A 10838-nucleotide genomic window follows, 5' to 3' on the forward strand; every position below is an offset into this window, starting at 1 on the left:
TCAGCAGCCCTCTAGAGCAATGGCATACCAGGCAATTTCCCTGTAACTTAAATGGCTGGTCTACCCCTGGTTTGCATTCTTTTTATGAAATGCAGTCAGTCTACGAGGGCATCAGGCCTACATGGTTTGCAGTCCATTTTGGCTGGGTGGCTGTGAAGCCATATACCAGTTCCTCTACATCTTGTGTGTTGGTAACGTGCCATCAAGTCGTAGCTGATTTATGGCAATGCAGTAGGATTTTGAAGGCAAGAGACTAACAGAGGTGGCTTGCCATTGCCTTCCTCTCCCTTCCTCTGCATAGCAACCCTGGTATTCCTTGGTGGTCTTCCATCCAAATACTAACCAGGGCCAACCCTGTTTAGCTTCTGAGATCTGAAGAGATCAGGTTAGCTTGGGCCATCCAGGTCAAGGCCCTCTACTAGTAGGGTTGCCAACCTCCAGGTGCTAGCTCGAGATTTCCTACTATTACAACTGATCTTCAGCCAAAAGAGACCAGTTCACCTGGAGAAAATGGCCACTTTGGCAATTGGACTTTCCTCAGGCTCTGCCCCAAAAACCTTCCGCCGGTGGCAAAGAGGGACCTGGCAACCCCATCTACTAAGGTTGCCAGTTCCAGATTAGGAAATACCTGGAGATTTTGGGGGCGGAGTCTGATGAGGGTGGAGTTTGGGGAGGAGAGGGACTTCAATGCCATGCAGTCCAGTTGCCAAAGCAGCCATTTTCTCCAGGTGAACTAATCTGTATTGGCTGGAGATCAGTTGTAATAACGGGAGATCTTCAGCCCTAGTTGGCATATAAAAACCAACTCTTCTTCTTCTTACTACTACATCCCTCATAATGCATGCCTCTTGTCCATGTAGGTTCCATAACCTCCAGTCAAAAAGCTGGTTGGCTCCAACCCATTGACCATATTAATTACAGGCTAACAAATATCATCCAGAACATTGGCATTGCCAACACTGAGCTTTTTTTTTTCTTTTTGAGAAAACTGGACTATAAATACTGTTAATAAATAAATAGCATTAGCTGTGTCTTACCAGTAATCATCTCAACATGCCCTCTCATCCACTTGACCATTGCTTCCAGACACCGGGTTAGGACAACTTCTTCTCGATACCAGATTAACAAAATATAGATCATCATCAGCATATTGATGACAACCAAACCCAAAGCTACAGGAGATCTCATGCAGTGGCCTTATATAGATTTTAAACAATACTGGAAGAAGAAGAAGAAGAGTTGGTTTTCTCTACCACTTAAGGGAGAATCAAATCAGCTTACACTCACCTTCCCTTTTTTCCCCCCCACAATAGACACCCTGTGAGGTAGGGGGGTCTGAGAGAGGGTGACTAGCCTGAGGTCACCCAGATGGCTTCATGTGTAGGAATGGGGAAACAATTCCGGTACATCAGATTAGCCTCTGCCACTCATGTGGAGGAGTGGGGACTCAAACCCGGTTCTCCAGATCAGAATCCACTGCTCCAAACCACCACTCTTAACCACAACACCACACTGGCTCTCCAGTACTGCCATATTCATGTAATAGATCCTAGATACAAGACTTGGATTCCCAATCATAATTCTCTATGTTCTTCGGGACAGAAAATACTGAAACCACTAGACACCCAACTTCGTAATACTTGCTAGTTAGTCATCTAAAAGAATAAGGTAATAGACTATATCTAAGGCCACTATCTAAGGCCACTGAGATTTCCAACAAAAGTGCAAGACAGATACTTGAAGAATTGTGTGATTTGATTGATGGTTGCCTCTATGGTAATCATACCCAAAGATGTAGGAAATGGGTGCATGGAAATTGCAGGAATAACAGGCAAACAGATGACTCGATTTCTGTCCCTTTCAGTGTGAAGAACTTCTAATATGTGCTATAGAAATCTGAAGAGCTTAAAAATTCATCTTCTCATGAGAGCAGCAGCAATAATAGCCTAAAAGGGGGGGTGTCAAACACCACTTGAACACTAGTGATCTTTGAAAATATGGATCACTGTTATTATGGGGAAATCATACTCAGCCACTTAGAGTTTCAAAATTCCTCACACATGTATCTGGTTTACAAAAAAATAATAATTTGGACACCATGTATATTTTCTGGAGAACCTGGAGGAGGATGGTGTCAAGGCTGAGCCCTTGCCGAGTTCCAGCCTTGTTTGTAGAGAAACTGAGCCAGGTCAGTAAATTCAAACCACCTTTAAAAAGCTAAGGGCTTTATTGAAAATAAAAGGTTCAAAATGATTAAAATACAGACTACAGAATCTTAAGGCACACTGGCATATAAAATAACAAAAGTAATTGCTGACTAAATATACCTACTATACTATTACATAGCCGCTGTTATTGCTATAGATATTTTTGCTGCTTCAGGCTGCTTCACAGCTTGCTTGCATTGAGGCATCGCAAGGAAGGTTACACAGATGTTGAAGGTAAGGCAGAGTAACAAGAATAGAATAGAAAAGTTAGGTTAAGTGAATCCACCATGAGGCATAGCTGAATTTATGGCAAAGTGAACTCAGGTCAGATGACCCATGACTCCCAATCAGAGTTGTTACCAGGGAGAAGTCTCTAGATGGTTCAAACTGGTTTGGGCCAGAATAAGGCTCACAGGAGAAAAGAGTGATATCATCCCCCTGACAAAGAGATAACAGAAAGCTAACAAAAAGATCACAAAAAATGGCATGGGGGGTGGGATGGCTCAGTGGCAGAGCATCTGCTTTGCATGCAGAAGGTCCCAGGTTCAATCCCTGGCACCTCCAGTTAACAGGATTAGATGATAGGTGATGCAGATGACCTCTGCATGAGACCCTGGAGAGCCACCTCCAGTCAGAGTAGACAATACTGATTCGGATAGACCAATGGGCTGACTCACTAGAAGGCAGCTTCAGGTGTTCAACTATTGGTGAGAGCTATGTGAATAATGAGGAGTTTTTGTGTGTGCATGAGCCACAATTAAAGGCAGGTAGTCCCCCCTGCAAGCATTACTGACCCATGGGCTGATGTCACATCCTGACATTTACTAGGCTGACTATGTTTACGGGGTGGTTTGCCATTGCCTTCCCCAGTTGTCTACACTTTACCCCCAGCAAGCTGGGTACTCAATTTACCAACCTCAGAAGGATGGATGGCTGAGTCAACCTTGAGCCAGCTGCCTGAAACTCACTTCCGTCGGGACTGAACTCAGGTTGTGAGCAGAGCTTTTGACTGCCATACTGCAGCTTACCACTCTGAGCCACAGGGCTCATACCACAATTAGCCAGTAACATTTTAATAAGTTTAACATTTTGGAATGATACTGCTTAATATGTTTACTGTACTTTATTATAATTGTATGTATCAATTGCCGTTTTCCATCCACTTATTTGTACAACTTATTTATTCCATCTGAAGTTGTTAAAATGCATCTTGGGGTGGGGGAGATGAAAAGCAAAGGAAGGGAAATCAACTCTTTGTGATTCATCATCTTTTTAAAAAAAATGCAAAAGAAATGCCTGAAATTTGACTTCCAAGCTAATGGTAGTAGAGATTGTTCAATTATTCAATCAGGAATGGAAGCCTGCCAAATTTTTGTACCCTCCGCTTGCTGCCACGGCAGTTTGTTGTGTAGGTAATGAATGGAACAATTCGACAAAAGCCTGACAAGGGACAACAGCCATAGTCCACAGAGCTTTTAAAACAATATAGCAAATTGGGCATTGGCTGTATTTTGCCAGCATCTGCTTCCAAGTACTCCACCAGGCACCTCCATCTGCAATCCCACTCTGCAGCTGTTGGAGACACCATGGATATAATCACTGGGGTAACTGTTACTATAAATGGGAAATTATGTCTTTCCGGCTTCCTCAAAATGCCTTAAAGGGCTATTCATTTTTGCCCCTTCTAAGCCAGAAGTCCTTCAGAACGCACTTGCCTTTCCCACAGAAAGCAGTGAAAAGACACGTTTTGCATGTTGATTATGTGTTTTGTTTCTTTTTACAGCTGCCATCATGCTCCCGTTTTAATAGAAATGTTTAGACAGGGTAAAATGGGCAGATGTGATAAGCGGCAGATTCAACCAGTCCATTAAAAGTGGATGAACTAAGCAGGTCTCTGAAATGAACCTTTTCTAAAAAAAATTTTAAATTGATCAGTACAGAATTGGTTATTAATTGAACGTACTTTGAGGCCTATGCATCTCTTGGCTGCCTGTGCCCTTCCTGATCTGAATCTGACCATTTCACTGTATTGCATGTATACAGTAGGTAAAAAAGGTAAAAGTCCCCTGGGAAAGCAACAGGTCATTCCTGACCCATGGGGTGATGTCACATCCCGACGTTTCCTGGGTAGACTTTGTTTACGGGGTGGTTTGCCAGTGCCTTCCCCAGTCATCTTCCCTTTACCCCCAGCAAGCTGGGTACTCATTTTGCCGACCTCAGAAGGATGGAAGGCTGAGTCAACCTTGAGCCTGCTACCTGAAACCAACTTCCATTGGGATCGAACTCAGGTTGTGAGCAGAGCTTGGACTGCAGTACTGCAGCTTACCACTCTGCATCACGGGGCTCCTGTGTATACAGTACAGAGTTGTTGTTTTTCATGCAGCATTACACTGTGATTCTACAATTTTAAAGGTTTTTTTCCCCATGAGTTAATTGATATTCTGGAAGTTTGAATTATTGTACTGATTCTATTTTATCGGTCTTGGACTGTGTTAAATAAATTTGTGTTTGGCACTGGCTCCAGTGTGAGCTCAGAGACTCTTTTGGTTATGTTCAGTTCTATATAATCTGACAGAAAGGGGGAAAAAATGATGATCTGACAGAGGAAGTGCTAAAAGCCGAAGTGATTCATGAGGCAGCTAATGTTTATGAACACATTCAATATGAATTTTAACAGGGCTACGTGGTGACAGCCCAGCCGTGAGTGAATCAGGACAAACCTGCCCCAAACATTGGCTAGTAAATGAGTGCTACGTGGTGGTTGTAGACAGCAAGTTCAAGGCCATGCGGGGAGATGAACCTTCCAAACCGAGCACATTTCAAATGTGAGCCTCTAACGAGTACATTTCATTTGACCTTTTCTGCCTCAGTCTCTTTGTTTTAAACACAGACTGAGATGTAAATCCACCATACAGGTATGTGTCAAAGAGCTGCTTTCAGTGTCTCTTCTATTTAAGGTTAAGCACCTTTGGATTGCAAACTTAGAATCTTTAAGGTCAGTGGCATTCCACAAGCAGCATACTAATTTAGTCCTAGAAAATGAAGTCGAAGCCTCTCTTCCTATTTCCAAGTCAACAGATTCAGCAGGTAAATGCATGCATGTTTGTGCAGGTGTATTTTCAGTGCTTTTGAAAAACCATGGAAGAAGAAGAAGAAGACTCTGCAGGGAAAGCAATGGCAAGCCAGCTCTATGTCTCATTTGCCATGAAAGCCCCTTGCTGGGGTCGCCATAAGTCGATTGTGACTTGACAGCACTTACTTACATAGTCGATCCTGGAAATGGAAAATCTTATGGATAAGCAGAAGAACAAACTCCGGTTTTGCCATGTTCGGGTAGCTTGCATGGAATTATAAAGGTGAAGATGTAGAGGGTAGGGTTGCCAACCTCCAGATTTTCCCCGATTCGACAGTTTCTAGTTCGGATGGAACCAAATTCAAAAAAGGTGGGAAAACAATGAGCTGAATTCAGCAAGTTCAGGGCAATCACCGAATAAATTCGGCAAATTTGGGGGCTCCGAATCAGCAGCATAACCATAAAGGCATTAAAAACACATTTGCTCCTTTCTGCAGCTCTGGGGGGGGGCATGTTTGGAGGTAGAGGTCCCAATATTTCAGCGTAGCTTGAGGAGACCCTTCTTGAAAGAACCCCCAAGTTTTGTGAAGATTGGGTCAGGTGCCCCCGAGATATGGGGCCCGGAAGGGGTCCCCCCAAAATCGCCCATAGGAATAAAGGCATTCCTAAGACACATTCGCATCTTTCCACGGCTCCGGGGGGGGGCATTTTTGGAGGTAGAGGCCCCACGAGGTGACCCTTCTTGCAAGATCCCCCAAGTTTGGTGATGATTGGGGCAGGGGGTCCTGAGTTATGGGGCCCGGAAGGGGTCCCCCCCATCTGCCCATTACAGCCTTTAAAAACACATTCGAGTTGGGCTGTACCATTACCCTGGCCCGGGGTCTGGTTGCCTTGGCAGTTGGGCCGTACCATTACCCCGGCCCGGGGGTCTGACTAAAAGGCAATTAATCCCGAGTTGTGGGGTCCCCCCCATCCACCCATTGGAATGAATGGGAGCAGGCAATCCTTAATGTGCATCTAAAGAGCGGCAAATCCAAGGCAAAACCTCCCGTGCATAAAATGGCCAGAGAGTATGTGTGTGTGAGTCTGCTAGAATCATATTGGATTACTCCTGAGTCCTCCCAGTCCCCGCTCCTGATAGAAGAGAAGACATCCACAATAAGACCCATTTGGGGGCTTTTCTCTATAATTCTCTATAATTTTCCCCCTGTGTGTATGTATGTGGGGGGGGGGAGATTCTCCCTCCCTCCCTCCCTCCCCCCCCCCTCTCTCTCTCTCTCTCTCTCTGTGTGTGTGTGTGTGTGTGTGAGGGGGGAAGCCAAAGGGGGTGGGTTTACCTGTTCTCCTGGGGGGTGAGCTTGATTGCCTCTGTGTGGGACTGTGCTTTCTACTGTTTTCACTGGTTGCCAACTTCATGTGGAGTTAACTGTGGGTCAGTGAGTCTCTCTCTGGCTGGTTCCTATTGTTTCCAATGGGTTGTGCAGCCACTCCTGTTGTTTCGAATGGGCTAGTCTGTCATTCCTTTTAGTACATCCCCTGTAATGTATTTCAGTGGAGTTAATGCAAGTCGACGACATTTTCCTCTCCCATTATCTTCAATGGGCTGGGAAGCCTCTCCCATTGCTTCCAATGGGCTGACTTGTCATTTGTTTTAGTACATCCCTTTTAATGGCTTTATTCCAATGGGCAGATGGGGGTACAACTTCCAGGCCCCATAACCCGGGGCCCCCTGACCCAATCTTCACAAAACATGGGGGTTCTTGCAAGAAGGGTCTCCTCAAGGTACGCTGAGATTTTGGGACCTCTACCTCCAAACATGCCCCCCCCCAGAGCCGCAGAAAGGCATGAATGTGTTTTTAATGCCTTTATTCCTGTGGGTGATTTGGGGGGGGGGCTTCCGGGCCCCATAAGTCAAGGCCCCCTGACCAAATCTTAACAAAACTTGGGGGTTCTTGCAAGAAGGGTCCCCTCAAGCTACACTGAAATTTTGGGACCTCTATCTCCAAAAATGCCCCCCCCGGAGCCACGGAAAGGAACAAATGTGTTTTTAATGGCTTTATTCAGCCAAATTTTCCCCCGAACTCGGAACTTGGCGCCGAATTCCACGGATCCGAATCGGGGGAGTTTGGACTTCAGCATTTCCTGAATCAAAATAAGTCAAATTTAGCCGAATCCGAATTTTACCGAATTTTTTTTAACAGCCCTAATGCCAACTGTCCTGAGACGCCCGTACATTCTGGCGTCTCCGGTCTCTGCCGCACTCCCTCGCCTCTTCCCACGCCCAGAGGGGGATGATGGGGAGAGACTCCTGACGTGCCAAGAAACCCACAAACAGGAACGGAGACGGGGCCGGCCGCGGAGGGACCGTCCAGGACGGAAAGGGGCGGGTCACGAAAGGGGACGGCAGACAGCGGCAATACCTCACCAGCCCTCTCGCTTTCCTCCACAGGAACACCCAAACAGCTCACAGAGCCAGGTGCACCAGGGACCAGCCGAGGCTGCAGAGACTGAGGCAGCCGGCGACCGGGAAACGCCTCAGCTGATGAGCGGCGGGTGGGACAGCCCGCAGCAGAGCTGTTAGTCGGGCGGGCGAGCCAGGGAAAGGGGCGGGGATGCACAACACCGGGTGGGGAAGAGGGAGGACGGCTGAAGGAAGCCCCTCCCTTGTGGCACCTCAGGGGGGAAATCGGGATTGGGCAGGAGGAAGGCGGCTCCTTCTGGGAGAGGATAAAAGGTGAGGGGGAAGCGGAGGCCAGGGAGGAAGGAAACCATGTGGGTCTGCTGAGCACAGCAAACAGAGACCCTGGCTTCTTCTGAGGGAGAGTGCAGTTCAGACTCGCCCTCAGAGTGGTCTGAGGCCGAGGAAGCTCCCCTGACCCTACCTCACCCTCCGCCGGTTGGGGGGGCTGTGAGTCCAAGGGAGCCAGAGCGCCTCACACCAACTTTCTCTACCACTTAAGGGAGAATCAAGCTGGCTTACAACCACCTTCCCTTCCCCTTCCCACAACAGACAACCTGTGAAGTAGGTGGGGTTGAGAAAGCTCTAAGAGAGCTGTGACTAGCCCAAGGTCACTGAGCTGGCTTCATGTGTAGGAGTGTCCACTGCTCATACGGAGGAGTGGGGAATCAAACCCGGTTCTCCAGACTAGAGTCCACCGCTCCAAACCACCGCTCTTAACCACTACACCACACTGGCTCCCTACAAGATGATATTTGCTGATGGGGAGGTATCCTGAGGCCCCAGCCACCTTTGAGAGAGACAATTTTAATATTGTCGAATTGTAGTTTATTGGACCTTACTGGACATGACCTAGAAGGTATCTGCTCAATTATGAGCTTGATGTTCTTGGGTCAGATTGGTTGATGTGTTTTAGTGATGGAGATTGAGTACGCCTGGTGTACTGAGGTACCCTCCACATCCCTGGGTGGGTTTGAGCAAATTATGGAGTTAATGTTCTAATTAGCCTCCTCCTGCACACCATCAACTTTTCTTCCCAAAATAATCCTTTATGAAATTCTGATTACATAATGGATGAAAGCTGAAAGCAACTGTTTGAGAAGTTTGGTAGAAGTTAGATTTTCTGCCATTTCTTTCTTTTCTTGTTGTACAACAAGCACAATAATTTTGAGATCTTACACTAGGTTTCTATTAAGCTACAGCCTTGGATTGTTTCATTTCTTCTCTTGACACTTCCATATAACCCTAATGTTTTTTCCTTTGATTTAAAAAAAAAAAACCAGTTTAATAAAACTTTAAACCGGCAACTGTAAAAATAATAAACAAGATTTAGTGAAACTAATCTATCTTGGTTAAGGGACAATATAAGTTTGAGATTGTACTCTAACTTTATGTTCCTTCTAATCCAAGTCTATTGATTCCTGTGCAATTCTCCACCGGATCATTAACTCAGGTGGCTTTAAAAGCAATTAAACAAATCCATGGAGGATCAATCTATCTTTGGCAATTAGCCATTATAGCTAAATGGAGCCTCCATATACAGAGACAACAAATGTCTTTGAACCAGATGCTGGGTACTAAGATGCTGCTCTTGGCTAGATGCTCAGTAAAGGTGGGTGAGAAAGGGATTCTGTGTGCTGCTAGATGGATGCTCTTCCAATTCAGTTCCATTGCCTCCTTCCCCACTGTTTGCAAAACAGTGGCCATTTATGCAGGGTCAATTTTGATGATTGCTCAAAGCTCTTTTTAAAAATGCGACCTTTAAAATACCTATTCACGGTCCCAATGCAAAAGGAGAAATTCCACCCCCACCCCACTCGCCTGCTCCTTCACTTGCATAGCCATTGGCAATGGTCGTCTGCATAGCTAAGCCGCATTTGTGATTTTTCATGGTTCCTTCAGTAAATGCTTTGGTGCAGGGGCAGAAAAAATACAAAATTATTCAATCAGGCATCCAAGTACTAACCAGGGACAACCCTTCTTAGCTTCAGAGAGCTGACAAGATCGGGCTAGCCTGGGCCATCCCGGCAGGGCCATAAGAACATACATGAATGGAACCAGCTCTTTCCAACATGGCTCCCTATGTCAAAGTTCTGAAGTCACTCAAAGCCAGGATTATACAAGCACTGTTGCTAAACCCCTTAGTGAGATCCACATTTCACTGAAATCAATGGCAAAGCTGCCACTGAGTATAAGGGAAGCGAATTGCATCCACCGGCATTCTTTGGATGGCAATGCTCAGCTCAATGCCATAAATAATTGTAATGGTTCTGCATTAGGTGACAGGCCACCTGACCTCAGGGTCCAAATTTCTCACCATTGGCATTATCACACAAAAAAATCAGGATAGCTAACACCAGGCACAGACCATCCCTTAAGCTGTACCTGTTGCATACTTTCCATTTTGCTTGCAACATTGCTTGGAAACAATAAAGATGACGTATGTCTCTAAAAGATGGCCCCCGCTGGCTCAGTGCTGCTGTGAAAGAGCCATGATTCATTTGAAAGTGATGGGCCATTAAAGAAGGAATGATAGATATTCTGAGGCTAAAGAAAGAAATAGCCAGTGATTTCACAGAAGAAAACCAACTTTCAGAACACTTGGAAAGATAAATATTTTGCTAGCCCTTCTGCAGATAAACTGGGATTTTTCTGAAAGTTTAGGACTCAATTGTACTGTAGCGTTAAGAAAAGAACTTGTGACATATCCCAGAGCTACACCTCACATCCATTCGCCCCCAGGCGACAAGCATCCCACACTACAATAGTGACCACTGGAGGTAAAAGCAGTGGAATCTAATCTGCAGAACCCAGTTTGATTCCCCTCTCCTCCACATGAGTGGCGGACTCTAACCTGGAGAACCGTGTTTGATTCCTCACTCCTCCACTATTCTGATGAACCATTTTTTAATGGCCATCTTCTGGGCATGGAGTAGGGGTCACTAGGGTGCAGGGAGACAGTTGTGGTCCCTTCTAACTCTATGATTCCTTGAACCAGGTTTGTTTCCCCACTCCTACACATGAAGCCTGCTGGGTGACCTTGGGCTAGTCACAGTTCTCTCAGAACTTTCTCACCTGAAATAAGCCAAATACCCATACC

The 10838-nt window shown here is 45.9% G+C and overlaps 1 non-coding gene across 1 annotated transcript; it reads left to right on the forward strand.

Moving 5' to 3' along the window:
• The first annotated feature begins 2696 nt into the window (after positions 1-2696).
• On the forward strand, positions 2697-2771 carry TRNAA-UGC (transfer RNA alanine (anticodon UGC)). Its single transcript has one exon. It is a non-coding gene; the product is annotated as a tRNA-Ala (tRNA).
• The last annotated feature ends 8067 nt before the right edge of the window (positions 2772-10838 follow it).

Source organism: Euleptes europaea, chromosome 9 (genome assembly GCF_029931775.1).
Source record: "Euleptes europaea isolate rEulEur1 chromosome 9, rEulEur1.hap1, whole genome shotgun sequence".
NCBI classification, from domain to species: Eukaryota; Metazoa; Chordata; class Lepidosauria; order Squamata; family Sphaerodactylidae; genus Euleptes; species Euleptes europaea.